Source organism: Halichoerus grypus, chromosome 9, assembly GCF_964656455.1.
Source record: "Halichoerus grypus chromosome 9, mHalGry1.hap1.1, whole genome shotgun sequence".
In the NCBI taxonomy this organism is placed as follows: Eukaryota; Metazoa; Chordata; class Mammalia; order Carnivora; family Phocidae; genus Halichoerus; species Halichoerus grypus.
Genome location: NC_135720.1, coordinates 10,710,630 through 10,725,338, shown reverse-complemented (window position 1 = coordinate 10,725,338; position 14,709 = coordinate 10,710,630). Strand labels below are relative to the sequence as shown.

Below are 14,709 nucleotides of genomic sequence, written 5' to 3'. Positions count from 1 at the left end.
CTGCCTTCTGTTTTTGCTATGCAGTGCTACTCATTTGGAAGCTCTCGTGTGATTTATCTACTTATCTTTCCTACCATTTCAGAAACTTCATGTATCAGCCAGAATTTTTAGTTGTAAGCAATGAAAACCGAGTCTGGCCATCCCAAACAGAAAAGGAAGTATAGGCAGGCTATTGGGCAGCCTATAGAATTGCCAGGAAGGCTGAAGAACTGGGCCAGCAGGAAGGGCAGGCCCAAGAGAGACTGCACTGTGAGACCGATGCTACAGCTAGGACACAGGGCAGAAGGCATCCACTGCCACGCACCGTGCATGGCCATGGCTTGTCCGTCATCACCCTCCTGCTGTCCTGCTAACGTGCACTTGTGACACACGCCCGACTCTGAGTGTGGCTGTGTTACTGCCAGCAGAAACTCCTCCTGCCCTTGTTTCTTTGTGTTCCCAGCTAATGAATTAAAGATCAGGGCGTCTGCATCTCATTGGCTGATCCTGGGTCACGTGCCCGTACCCAGTTGCCAGGGAGTTAGGGGATCGAGTGTCTGGCATTTTCGCCCTCTTTAATAGGAGGCAGAGTCAACCTCTACAATTCTGAAACCAATTGCAATGTGGTATGTTCCCCCCCTCACCACCAAGTAATTCTTGGATACCAGTGGGTGTCTGGCAGTTTAACTCAATTCTGACAGTACCTACCTGGAGAAAGCATCAGATCCCACAGGTTAAAGGCTCAGTCCTGTGAGTCAGGTCTCCCACCCCCAACTTCAGATGACAGTGCTAGAGATCCGGAAGTTCCAGTGACTCCTTGGGCTTAATTAATTTGCTAGAGCAGCTGATAGAGCTCAGAGAAACATTTTTATTTACTATATTACTGGCTTATTATAAAACAGTATAACTTAGGAACAGCCAGATGGAAGAGATCCCTAGGGTAAGGTATACGGGAAGGGTCATGGAGCTTTGGTGCCCTCTGAGTGCAGCACTCTTGCTGAATTTCCACATGTTCACCAACCTGGAACCTCCCGAACCTGTCCTCTTGGGTTTTTATGGAAGCTTCATGACATAGGTATGACTGATTAAATAAGTGGCCATTGGTGATTGATTTCATCTTCCAGCCCCTCTCCCCTTCCTGGAACTCCGAGGGTGGGACTGAAAGTTCCAACCCTTTCATCACATAGTGGTTCTCCTGGCAGCCAGCCCCCATCCTTCGGTGAGTTTTGAATGCCACCTCAGTAACATAATGAAAGGCACCTTTATGGCTCTCATCACTTAGGAAATTCCAAGAGTTTTAGGAGCTCTGTGCTAGAAATGGGAATAAAGACCAAATATATATTTGTTATTGTAAATCACCACATCACAGCCTCCTGTCAGACTCATAAGGTGAGGAATTAATCCAAATACCAGAAGAGTGCTCATGGCCTGGGCAGCCAAATGGACAAACAGGTGTTCACCACACTGCTGCTTCACCGCTGGATTGGCTGTGCTTCCGGAAGTTTTTCTGGATGAGACAAGTGTTGTTATCCCGCGATTGTTTACGTAGTGGTTGACCATTTAGGAGGTCTTCATGTCAGCATCTCATTCGGCAAGATGGAAGGAGTATTGTAATGCCATTTTGTAAGGATGGAGTTAAGGAAACTGGTGGCCAAAGAAAGAATGCAGTCTAACAAAGGACATGGAATTGTTAAGGGCAGACCTGGAGCTTGACCTTTGCTTCTGGCCCTAGAGCTCATGCAGGCTGTTCCTATGACACCAGCCGGCAAGCCACTGTGCCCAGGTCCAGTGCCATGAGGGCCTCAGAGAGGTATGTTCACAAAATACACAGTCACACACAGCCTCTTCCAAGGACAGAGATGTGCACTAGCATATCTGGTTCTGTGAGGCCTAATTTGGCATTTTGTATTCTTGTTCTGTCTACTTGTGTTGTTTAATGTTGTAACGTCTCTCTGGTTGACTGAAGCCATATGTCATTCAAATGGAACCTGTACTTTGGCATTGGCCTGACAATCACTCAGCTGTGTCATGCAGCAATAAAAATTATGAAAACTGTATCTGCTCATTAGACCACTGGAATCCACAGGCACTTTGTGGCTGTGTCCCACAGCTCTGCACTCTGGCGAATGGGAGCGCGGTAGACTAAGCCTTTGTACTTTTTCCCTCCGTGAATTGTACATTTGTTTCTCAGTTTGCAGATTGTGAGTAGATCCACATGGATGAGCACTTTCCAAGATTATAACAATAGGAAATGTGCTTGGGGAATGAACTGCCTCAAAACAAGTAGTATAAGAGGTGTTCTACTGGATTTTTTTTTTTATGTCACTGTTAAAACTTTTGCAAATTCCTTTTTTTTTTTTTTTTAAAGATTTTATTTATTTATTTATTTGAGAGAGAGAGACTGAGAGAGAGAGCACATGAGAGGGGGGAGGGTCGGGAGGGTCAGAGGGAGAAGCAGACTCCCTGCCGAGCAGGGAGCCCGATGCAGGACTCAATCCAGGGACTCCAGGATCATGACCTGAGCCGAAGGCAGTTGCTTAACCAACTGAGCCACCCAGGCGCCCAAAACTTTTGCAAATTCTTAAGAATTTTAAGAGTGTTAAGTAGTTTCTGTTATAGGGACAGAGGGTTTATATCTTACTGTTTTTCTAAAGTATTACTTCAGTTCTTGCTGTGCAGTAAGATATAAATATGAAGCGGGCATGCGTGTACCCGCAGAGCAGGGTGTGTGTGTGTGTGTGTGTGTGTGTGTGTGTGTGTGAAGCTTAGTGTTCCCATGTTTCAGACTAGGGAGCTCTCACATCTCATAGGAAAATTGAGCGTCAAGTCTCCCACAATGGGAGCAAAAACAGCAACAACGAAAATCTCAAACCCTCTCTGCAGCAGCAGATCACACACTGTCATCAGAGGAGAGGACCCCTTTCACCTTAGAAGATTTTATTTATTTATTTTTTTTAAGTTGCTTCCACACTTAACATGGGGCTTGAACTCAGGACCCTGAGATCAAGAGTCGCATGCTCTACTGACTAAGCCAGCCAGGAGCCCCACGTTAGAAGATTTTAGAAGTCTCTTCACGGCGGGGGTCGTGGGCTGCTGAGAGTCAGGATGCCCCCAGCGGTGCATTTGAGGTGGGACGTGGCGGCCAGGCGCAGGTTAATGTCCTGGAGAGGACAAGGCTGGGAGTTAGGGGAGAGGGAAAGAGATGTTTTTGGGGGGAGAGAGAGACATCAAGGTGAAGAGTGATCCTGTCGTAAGTAGGGGGAGTCTGAGGGAAAGAGGAGAAAGAGAAAACTAGGGAGAATGTGGTGTGATCGTGGGAGAGACCAGACGCTTCCTCTGCAGTGTTTTGTAAGGTGGTTGATAAGTTGCTGTAGTGTTTAAAGGTTCAAACATAACGGTTTATATAGATTATGAAATGTGTGTAGTTATTTAAAAGTGTAAGGAAATGTAAATATCTATTTGAAAAATGTGTATTTGCATAAGAAAAAGCATTGATGGCTTTTGGTGGATGGTAGTTAATGAGCTTTTATTATTTTAGAAAATACTTGTTAATTTTGTGTAGCAAACACATTTTAAGTTGACGGCAGTTTGTGTGTCACTTTCTTGTATTTCTAACGAGGCTAAAGAGAGGGGTTTGGAAGCCTGGACTGGTCTTGTGGCTTGATGGGGGAGAGAAGGAATTGAGCCTGTTATCTGTGCAGCCACGGTGTCCCGCTGGGTGTCCCACTGGGTGTCCCACTGGGTGGCCTTGGCTGCAAGACTTCCCAGTACTCCCCCAGGTGACTGGTGACTTGGCCTCCCACCCCACCCCCAACTGTGAGGTCTGGACCAGCCTGTCTCTGGCCTTCACTTCTACCTGCAGCACGCCGATTTGCACGCCGATTTCTGGTACCTAGCACCAGGGCAGTCCCCCACCCCCACCCCCGCTTACTTGGACCCCGATTTGCTATTTGAAATTTTGGGGATACCAGTTTTGAAGTTCTGACATATGGTGCCAAAAGATATTTGAAGAGATTAGATCATTCTAGTAGCTTCATTTTTCAAATAAATCTACATGTATGCATACATATGCACTCACACATACACGTGTGTGTGTGTGTGTGTGTGTGTGTGTGTGTGTGTGTAAATATACAAGTGATCACCCGTGACATATTCAGGTTCTTAATGCCTCTGCCCATGTGTATTTTTTTTTAAGGATTTTATTTATTTATTAGAGAAAGAGTGAGAAAGAGAGAGCACGAGAAGGGGTAGGGTCAGAGGAAGAAGCAGGCTCCCCACTGAGCAGGGAGCCTGACGTGGGACTCGATCCTGGGACTCCAGGATCATGACCTGAGCTGAAGGCAGTCGCTTAACCGACTGAGCCACCCAGGCGCCCCTGCACATGCATATTATCTTCAGTTCTGTATCGCCCATTTTCAGGGAATCTGAGGTCTGACTGCCTGGGTTCCTGGACCTCAGTACCTGACTGCTTCATCCCCATTATTGGAATTTAGTCTCAGCGGTACACACTGGGGTCTGCTCAGTGTTTGTTCATGTTGATTAAAGAGGAACAATTAGAGCAGTAATTCTAAACGGTAGGTATTCCTTAAAAATTACTGCATGGTTTTGGAATGCAGTACTTGATTTCAGAGGACAGAAAACTTACCTCCCTCCGCTGGTGTATTTGGGTTAATACGAAAAAGATGTGCTCCTCCATGGTGATTACAGCAGCAGCCTGAAGGTGTGTGTGGTGATGGGGCAGCCCTAATAGGCTTCAAGTTCTTCCACGGACAATCCACAGTCGACGTTTGAGAATTAATAATAACTCATTAACTTGGTGGTAACTCATATGTTTGTGTTTTAAAATGAAATATACTGATTTATTACAGAGTCAGTATTCATGCAGCCAGTATGTTTTTTTAAGCATCTGCTGTATGCATAGCATGGTCTTGGGAATTAATCAAAATTCTTCCCTATCATTACCTCATACTGTACTGAGCTATTTTTTCCTCGTGTCCTTAATGTGTTCCTGTCTTCCCAACTGGGTTTCTGTTACTCAACAGAGATTCCTCTTTTTCTTTTCTCTGCCAATTCAAAGTCGAGTCCTCCCTTTAGGCCTAGGTCCAGTATTCCTGGTCTGAACAGCATTTCCTAATGTTTTAGCACTTGTGTCCCCAACTTTTCCAATGGAATTTACCTGCTCCCTTCTTTGCTCTCCTTCTCTGTTCCTGCTCAGATTCCTCCTGTTTATTCTGAGTTGTAAACATGTTATCATCTCTCTTCTGCTTGTAAGCTGTTTGTGTGCAGGGATTTTGTCTTCTTCATATTTGTATCTTCTACGGGGCCTAGGACAATTCTGTTGACACTTTATTGCTCATGAAATGTTGGATCAATACATGTGACATAATGGAAGATAGAAGTTTGAAATCCATTTGGGAAAACAAAGCATAGATACGGATACTCTCTGTAAAGAAGCCTTACCGTTAGCTTCATCCTTCAGTACTATGGTCTGGTTGGGTCAGGAGACCAGAAATCTAGCATTGATTCTGCCGCCAATCGGCCACATCTTCTTAGATATTTTAAGGTTCTGCTCTGTTAAAGGAGACGAATTCTACCCATTTCAATAGGATTGTCATGGACCCTAGTTTTAAAAGTTTAAAAGTGCTATGTAAATAATGAAGTATTGGTATTTTCATAGCTATTATTTTTAGGGGTAGCTCAGATCAGTGAAAGCATTTTACAGTGAGGTCTGTCTTGTAGTTACTGTAGTAAATCATTTTGGAGAAAAGAGTCAGAGCTGATGAGCCTTACACTCATCACTCATTTGTGGCATGGGGGCTTTCATATTGAGGCCCCAGGGTAGAGAACAAAGTCAGGTTCTGATAAAAGAATACAAGGGGAACCTGAGGAGAGGAGAGAGAGTTCACTAGCTTAATTTCTGTATTTCTAAGGGTGCAAACTCAATTAATGGAACTGCCTTTAAGTTTTTTCTGTCCCTTCAGGCTCTTCCTTCTTGTAGCAGCTTACCCAGTGCTTCTCTGCCTCCTTCATTCTTCCTCATGAGCGTTCAGTTTCTCCATTATGTGTTCACTGTTTCCATTCTTCTTAGTAGCATTATTGCAAATTTCAGGTGGTAGTTGTTATCATTTTTTCCCCAAGTATTTCTCCCAGAGAGATGATTAGCCTGAATATTAATATAAACCTGGCAAAGAACTCACTGCTGGGGAACCTCAGGATTACCACAGGGACATGGTGATCAGGATTCCCACGGTTAGGGTCCTCCATACTCCCCCTCACCCCTGGACAAAGAGATTACCTTCTTTCTAGAATGCTTTACCTCTTTCGTGACCTATGTAGAAAGTCAAGAGAAGTCCTAGCCCCTTCTCCTTCATTCTATTTTATTTTAAAGATTTTATTTATTTGAGAGCGAGAGAGAGAGAGCGGTGGGAGAAGCAGAGGGAGAGGTTGATAAGCAGACTCCACGCTGAGCACGGAGCCTGACCCCGCGACCCCAGGATCACGACCTAAGCCGAAATCGAGAGTCAGACGCTTAACCGAACTGAACCATCCAGGCGCCCCTCTATTTTATTTAAAAATTTACTCCTATCTCATTTTCCTTGCTCTGTGTCCTCTGGAGCTCCATTCATTCCATACTTTCAAATTCATTTTTCCTTACCTGTAAGTTTGATGCACTCCATCTCTGACACTTGCTACTTGCTCCCATAGCATGGCCTCATTCTCTTGATTCTCCACGCAGAACCAGTCCCTGTCTGACTCCAGCTTTGTCTCTATTCTTCAGTCTTTCTTGCTTTGACTCCTGATTGCTTCCAGGAGTCTGTATGTCCCTTCTTTCTGAGTTAGGTACTGTCTGAGGTCCCCGCCCTGCTCGGGGGCGGGGGGCGGGGGGTGGGGGGGTGGAGGTGGCGGGGATTGCCTTCCCTCCGTTTTGCCAGCTGTCTTCCTAGTGAACTGCTCTAGGGTTTAGCCCGTGCGGACCAGCAGTGGTCTGTCTCTTTGGCAGTGGCATTGTGGGTCAACAGCAGCTGCAGGTCAGGGGAGAGGAAATGCAGGGACCAGTATTTGTGGACACTATTACAATATCACTTGGAACAGTTTTCCTGGAGATTTTCTGCAAATGTCATCCTCAAATGCCATGTTTTTTAAACTGCTCATTGTGATCCATTTGTGGGAACATGAAAGCAATGTATTAGGCTGCAGCTAGACATTTTTTTTTTAAAGGGAAAGAATTTGAATATAAGCAGTAGAAAATATGAATGTATTGCATGTAGTAAGGGTGTCATATGTATTCATGGTTGGGATCTAAAATATATTTCCTCTTTTGAGTTGGAGTCAAAAGCATTTGAAAGCCATTGCTCTGATTAACCTTCAATATTTTCAAGCTTTGGTTCCCCAACCCCTTTTCCTGTAATGGAGATTTAAGAAAATGTTTTATTTATTTGTTTGATTGTTTGTACTTGAGATAAAAGTAGAGTTAGAGTATGGTCTATTTGTGGGACAGCCTGATGGAAAATCCAAACAAGTGTCCTACGTTCTGTTAGGGCATGGCCACCTACGTAGCTCTGCTTCTACTCTCCTTTCAGGAGCCTGAACTGAGGGTATCCAACTAGATGGAGGCTCCTCTGTAGATGGGGAGTACCGTGTGGGGCCATTAGAACCTGTAAAGATGGAGCGCCCATACCCCAGCAGTTGATGTGTCCTGGACTTAGGAGGTGATCACAGTCGGCTTAGGGGATGGCAGGGATTTCTGGGTTGATTAGGCTATCACAAGTATGGGGAGTGGAGTACACTGGAAAGAAGTTCTGAGTTTCAGGAACCACCAAATGACCAGGTAGTAGTGCTGCTAATTGTTTTCTCTGGCAGTAAGAAATAGCTGTATATTTTAAGTGATGGTGAGTGATTATTGAAGGTAATATCTTTGCTTAGAAAATATGACCAATCTCCACCAATTCCATACACCTTGCCTTGAATCAGAGAGAGTCTCCTTTTTTTCTTTTTTTTTTTTTTAAGATTTTATTCATCTATTAGAGCGAGAATGCAAGTGCACACAAGCGGGGATGAGGGGCAGGGGGAGAGGGAGAAGCAGACTCCCTACTGAGGAGGGAGCCCGACCTGGGGCAGACCTGGGACACGATCCCAGGACCCTGGGATCATGACCTGAGCCGAAGGCAGACAAACACTTAACCAACTGAGCCACCCAGATACCCCACACAGCACATCTTTTAAATTTAAATATTAAAATGAGGGCGCCTGGGTGGCTCAGATGGTTAAGCGTCTGCCTTCGGCTCAGGTCATGATCCCAGGGTCCTGGGATCGAGTCCCGCATCGGGCTCCTTGCTCAGCAGGGAGCCTGCTTCTCCCTCTCCCTCTGCCTCTCCCTCTGCTTGTTCTCTCTCTGTCTCTCTCGCAAATGAATAAATAAAAATCTTAAAAAAAAAAAAAAATTAAAATGAGAATCATTGTGGGATACTGTTTAAAACCTAGCTTTTTCCTCTTAATAGTAATGGAAGAAATTTTTTTCTTAATTAAAATAAAGTAGAATTGGAATATGGTTTAATTTCAGGAGTAATAAGAAATTTTTTAGCCCAATTATCCTTATTTGTCTTTGGACTGGAGGGCTGTATCTTAGGATAATTATTTTATACCCCTTAATGTTTTAATAAAACAGCTAAATGGTTTCTGTATTCCCTAAAGTCTACTGATTTACCTGCAAAGGTGCTTAGAATGGACAATCTGAGATTGCATCTGTGTTGAAGTATAGTTTTGAGGGGGATAATTATGATTTTATGATTATTTATTTATTAGAATGAATAGGTTAGGCTATCTAATTTTAATCATTTGTTAATATAAATAGAAGAGACAGTAGAAAGCAGTGAAACATTTACTTTGTTAAAATTTTATATTGAGTAAATCCTCCTCCTTCCGCTCCCAGGTGTCTTTCTATTAATGATTTTAAAATGTCAGCATCCTTTATTTTTTTCCCGACCAATCTTTGGGGAATATTTGGCACTTGTTGTTCTATCTGATGAAATAAGAAAAAAATTGCAAATCTTCTTTCTCAAGAGAAATAATTATATTATTTTCTCCTTTTATATAAACATTTGCTTTGAAATATATTTATATTTCAAGGGTTTTGATATTGTATCCAAAGCATCATTTCCTCATTTTCCTCAACGTCAGATTGGAACTCCTTTTTAAACTGTTACTCAGTATCACAAGTTTGTCATGGAAGTTGTGTCTATGAGCTAAACGATTCAAAATGAAGAGCCCCTGGCCCCCTTCCCACTTTGTCTTGAGTGCATGGTGTCTGTGTTGGTAGAAATTTTATATCCTAATACCTTCTAAATTAATCTAAACCACCAAGAGTTTTTAAACTTCAGTTTTTCAAACTTAAAATTGTGCGCAGTTCTTGTTTGTGGCCATTGTCCTTTTACTTACCTATCTCTTTTTTTTTTAACCTCTTCCCGTGCTTGCCTTTCTTATGTTCTTTTTTTTTTTTAAGATTTTATTTATTTATTTGACAGAGAGAGACAGCGAGAGAGGGAACACTTGTCTGTTCACGCTATTATTCTCTTCGAGAACAGAGCAAGATCTCCAAAGTGTCCTTTGCTCTTCCTGTTCCAGCCTGAGTGTCCATTTACAGCCTGCCCTCCATGCTTCTCTTGCATGTGACTCCCCCTGTCCTCTGTTCAGTGACTGAGGGTCACGGGAGAGTGACAAGAGCATGGGGGTGGGGGTGGAGGGGGAGGGGAGGGGAGGGGAGAGCAGAGAGCTGTGTTCTGTTTGTTAGTCTAGTTGGGTGAAATGGTGCGGGATTTCTAACCCTTGACCTAGCTTCATTGACCTTGACCTAGGAGAGGGTTGAACGGTTATCTCTGAGATCTTTATCAGTTCTAATAGTGCATGCTAAAGTAATCCACAATAAAATGTGGCTTAGCCTTCTGAGAATGGGGGAACGGATATATATTTTTAGTTTAAAACAAAAGCTTATTGATCCAAATATGTGTACTGTGTGTTGGATATGGTTTTGAGCATCTTCATTGACCTCCCTTCCCTCCCCTGCCCCCACCTCAGACTGTGATCCAGAGAATAAAATGTAAGAAGTCCGTTTTTCAGCCACTGATGTGCATACATATTTCCTTTAGTCTCACCTTTGTCTATGAGATACTGAGAGATGGTGGGTTAGTTAGTAGAAACATCTAATGCAAAAAGACTCCTTTATAAATTTACTCCTCATTATTTGTTATGGGCTCATTCTGAAAGTTGGGGCAAAAAATAAAAATGATCAGCTAGTTTTGCTCATCTGAAGCCATCTGAAGCCTGTACTGTCCCTGGGAAGCACAGGACAAAGCCTACAACCTCACTACCCTCTGAGTCAGTCAGTGTCCGTGCCACCAGTCAGGGAGGATGCCAGTAATGGTCCCCATACTAGTTGTTCCCTTGGGACTGTCTATTCTTAGATTCTGCAGCCTACTGAATTCTCAGAGTCTCAGAGGAAGACTTTAATAGCCAGGTTTGGGCCTTGGCCATGGTATGTGGAGAAGGCTGACCCTTTTGCATTACCAATGCTATTATTTTTCTCCATTCATACATTTTCCACCATTTGCGTCATTTAAAGTTCGGGGTATATAGATTAATGAGTACATATTTCTCCCTTAAAAAAAAAAATCTCATGGAACAGTTAGACTGTACATTTTTAAAGGATCATGTTTTAATACAATATAGTTTTAAGAATTCTTTCCTTTTTATTTTTTTTTTTTGGCAGGAGAGAAAAAAAGATATAGGAGGGATATAGAAGTAACTAGCACCCTCACCCTAAAAGGGTGAGCTTTAGATTGTTGGTAACAGTGCAATCACATGACACCCCCTCTTTCATTTAAAAAAAAAAAAAGAAAAAAGGAACAACTTCAAAGCTGTATTTAAAAAAAAATCCCTCTCTCTCTCTCTCTCTCTCTCTCTCTCTCTCTCACACACACACACACACACACACACACACACACACACATACACACACGAAGAAGTCATCGATATGCATGGTATGAAATCCCCAAGCTAGAAAGGGTCTGCAGTGAACAGTCTTCCTCCTCTTGTCCCTCCACCATTGAGTTTTCCTCCATAGAAGATGCCAGTTACTTGTTTCTCCATTGGCTGTTTTACAGTTCTAGTCTTACTCTGGTAAATCCCTGTTTTCTCTGTGTCCCCCACTCCATAGTTACCTCGAACAGAACAGTCTTTTCAATCTAGCATTCACTGCACATGCTGCAGTCATGCGGTCGCAGAGTTGACATTGCAGCCTCAGCAAAGGTTATCTCTTTAAAATTCTCTGAAATTCCCCTTTGGCACATCCATTTTGGCAGCTGGGTTTATATAGGAAAGTGGTAAAGCTTTTGGCTCCTCTTTTTGTGCTTTATAAAAATAGAAATCTCTGGCCAGAAGGGCAGCTGGGCAAGCAGCTCCTTCTTCGGTTCCCATCAGTTGTCCTTGCTGGATGTGTCCCATTTTACCTGCAGTAAATGGTATCCTCACATGTACGGGTGGCGCAGGTGGGCGGGTTTTAGAAACATGAACACCCTGTAGCCTAACACTTATTTTAAAGTCTTACGAGAAACCCCAGCTGTTGTAACATGTGTGTGGGGTACTGTTGTACTGTTGTGACTTTTGATCTTGCAATCTTCTTGTATTTTTTTTTAATTTTGTTTATTTGTTTGTTTATTTGAGAGAGAGAGCGAGTACACGTGTAGAGGGAGCGGCCGAAGGAGAGACTCTCAAGCCGACTCCCCGCTGAGCATGGAGCCCTTCCTGGGGTTCCATCCCATGACCCTGAGATCATGACCTGAGCCGAAATCAAGAGTTGGCTGCTTCACCGACTGAGTCACTTAGGTGCCCCTTGCGTGTGTGTGTGTGTTGTGTTTTTTTTTTTTTTTTTTAAACTGAAACAACTCAAAGGTTATATTCACTGATCCCGAACTACCTGTTGCAGTTTGGGCAGTAATATAACAGGAGAGGTGGAAACTCCAGATCGCTTTCCAGTGAGATGAATTCATCCCTAAGCAAATGACACCGCGTGCCTGTTTCTTGGGGACGCGCTCTCTTGGATGGCGATGGCTGCGCCCCTGCGGGGCAGCACAGACCTTTTTCTTATTTCCTTTCCTTTTTCTTTTCAAGTAGCTTTTTCTAGGAAGATGCTGCTTCTGTGAGCACAACTGACCTATTTATTACTATAGATTGCCTTCAGAGCCCTTCATTGCTTTCTGTATCCACTGTGACCTCCGTAGAAGTAGAGCTTTGTGCACGTCACATCAGTGTATTTCCATAGTTACGATTCTCTAATTTAAAATTGACTGCATACGTTTTGTATGGAAAGTACTTATTTTTGATTTTGTTTTAAATGTAAATGCTGGTAATCTAGATGTCAGAGCTTCCGTGTTAGAAATGAGCATGGTCTTTTTACTGTTAATTTTTTTCCTTGCTTATGTTATTATATAAATAAGGCATGTAGGCTCCTAGATGTATTTTTCTCCCCTGTGATAGTTTATGAAAGATCTTAGACCACTTGTTTTTGTATGTTGCTTCTGTTTTCTTCAAGAATAAGCAGTGTGAATTAAGTCTCTTGCTCCTAGGCACACACTCCCCTTCTGTCCCCCAGGACCAAATTTATATACATTGGAAATATGCTATGTTTTTTGGCCAAAATTTTTGGAATGAGATTTATCATCTTGTGCATTGCACACAGACTTTTTCTCCGAAGCTGCAAATTTTTTCCTGTTATGCTTCTGTTTTATCATAAAGCGTACTGTAGCCTTTATAGATCTGTGATATCGAATGCCCTCGATGGATCCTTAGGAAGAAAGTGTTTTAAAGTGCATAATTAGGGCACTTGAGCATAAAACTACAATTATACACTTGTGTGTTAATTTTGTGTACAGTAAGACTTTAGTTCAACACTGGTTGTAAATGAGAGAGGAAGCATTTTATTGCCAGTGAATGCCTGCATTTTATGAATACTTAAACAAAATCTCCTCTAATTGGCTGACCTGGCAGGAAAGGTGAAAACAGCTGTAGTTAGGAGGTAGAGGAGAGAATACAAAATGTGTACTAGCGGCTTTTTGAAAAAGTACCTAGAAGAGGCATCTTAGTCTTGCGTGCGGCCAAACTTGCTGTGCCTTAGGAAGCATTCATGCTATTTTAGCTGCTCCTCCACAGTGAAGACTGGCAGAGCGGGAGCATTTGGATAAGCCAGTGAAATTAATCAAGGGGCAGAGTGGGGTAGACAGTACATACATTTGTGACTCAAATTCTGTGTGCTGGCATTAGGGGGCACTCCTTGAAGCTTGGAGTTAATTTTATGAAAATTAAAGGATGTACCACTTTATGAAATGGATAATAATGTTCCAGAACTGGTTACCCTCAAGAGGTAGCATGGACTAGAAATATAAATTAATTTAAGAAGGGTATAAATAAATTCATGGATAATAGAATGATAGTGATTATAAAGAGGAAATAAAGGCTGTTCAGGACATATCCCTGACTTTTGGAAATTGAGGTCACAAGAGGCACTACCATTTAGTTCCCACAGCCATATAGAATATTCACTCTGCAGAACATTGTCTGACCTAGTATTCGCTTAAGCTGTGATTTGCTAAATATAGAGCAGTTGGACTTAAGAGTAAGCAGTGAAATTTTGTAGGCAATTAATAATTGTAAAGAAGTCCAAGAGAGATTGTATGTATGTTATTTTCACTGTGTTTATGTTTATGATCTTATATTGTATGTACACCTGTCAAGGGAGTTTTACTAAACACATGTGTCATGAGGAAAGACTTACATACTGTTGACAAATGAGAACTTTTCAGCTTTATTTCACGAATCACAAAGAAATTTATTCTCTTAACTCTAGAGAACAAACTGATGGTTACCAGAAGGGAGGTAGGTGGGGGGATGGAGGAAATAGGTGATGGGGATTAAGAGGACACTTATCATGATGAGCACTGAGTCATGTGTAGAATTGTTGACTCACTATACTGTACACCTAGAACTAATATAACACTGTGCTAACTACACTGGAATTAAAATACAAGAAAAAAAGAAATGTGGAAAACACAAAAAGTGAAAAATCCACAATATTCTATTCATCCAAAGAAATCTACTGTTAATATTTGTTACTAAGTTTCAGGTAACTATTGCCAAATAATGCTACAAATCAATCAACTTGAAAGTCTCAGTAGTTTACAACAAGTATTTATATTTCTACGCATGGGTCTTTGGGTTGGTTGGACTGATTTTGGGTGGACTCCATTGGGTTTGGCTCCAGGCAAGACATCTGGGTTGGGTCCCCTGCATGTGATTTATTTTGAGGCCCCAGATGAGACTGAGGAGCTGCAGGGTACCATGATCTTCCAGTGAGATGGTATGATGGGATAGAAGCTGGGATGGGGACAGTGGGTGGGGCTGTAGATGAAACCACATTGGCCTTAAGTTGATAATTACTTCAACTGTGGGTTTTAATCCTATTCTCTCTATTCTTGTATATGTTTAAAATTTTACATAATAAGTTTGTAAAAAAAAATTTATTTTTTTTTTTTTTTTTTTTTGCGAGAGAGAGAATGAGAGACAGAGAGCATGAGAGGGAGGAGGGTCAGAGGGAGAAGCAGACTCCCTGCTGAGCAGGGAGCCCGATGTGGGACTCGATCCCGGGACTCCAGGATCATGACCTGAGCCGAAGGCAGTCGCTTA

The 14,709-nt window shown here is 42.5% G+C and overlaps 1 protein-coding gene and 1 long non-coding RNA gene across 15 annotated transcripts in view; one reads left to right on the top strand and one right to left on the bottom strand.

The window, feature by feature from the left end:
• Positions 1-14,709, top strand: part of ARID1B (AT-rich interaction domain 1B) — a 440,094-nt gene that overhangs the window by 103,457 nt on the left and 321,928 nt on the right. The window lies entirely within an intron of this gene.
• On the bottom strand, positions 2,900-6,841 carry LOC144379030 (uncharacterized). Its single transcript, XR_013441047.1, has 2 exons — positions 6,635-6,841; positions 2,900-3,140 (listed from the first exon to the last, which is right to left on the bottom strand). It is a non-coding gene; the product is annotated as an uncharacterized LOC144379030 (long non-coding RNA).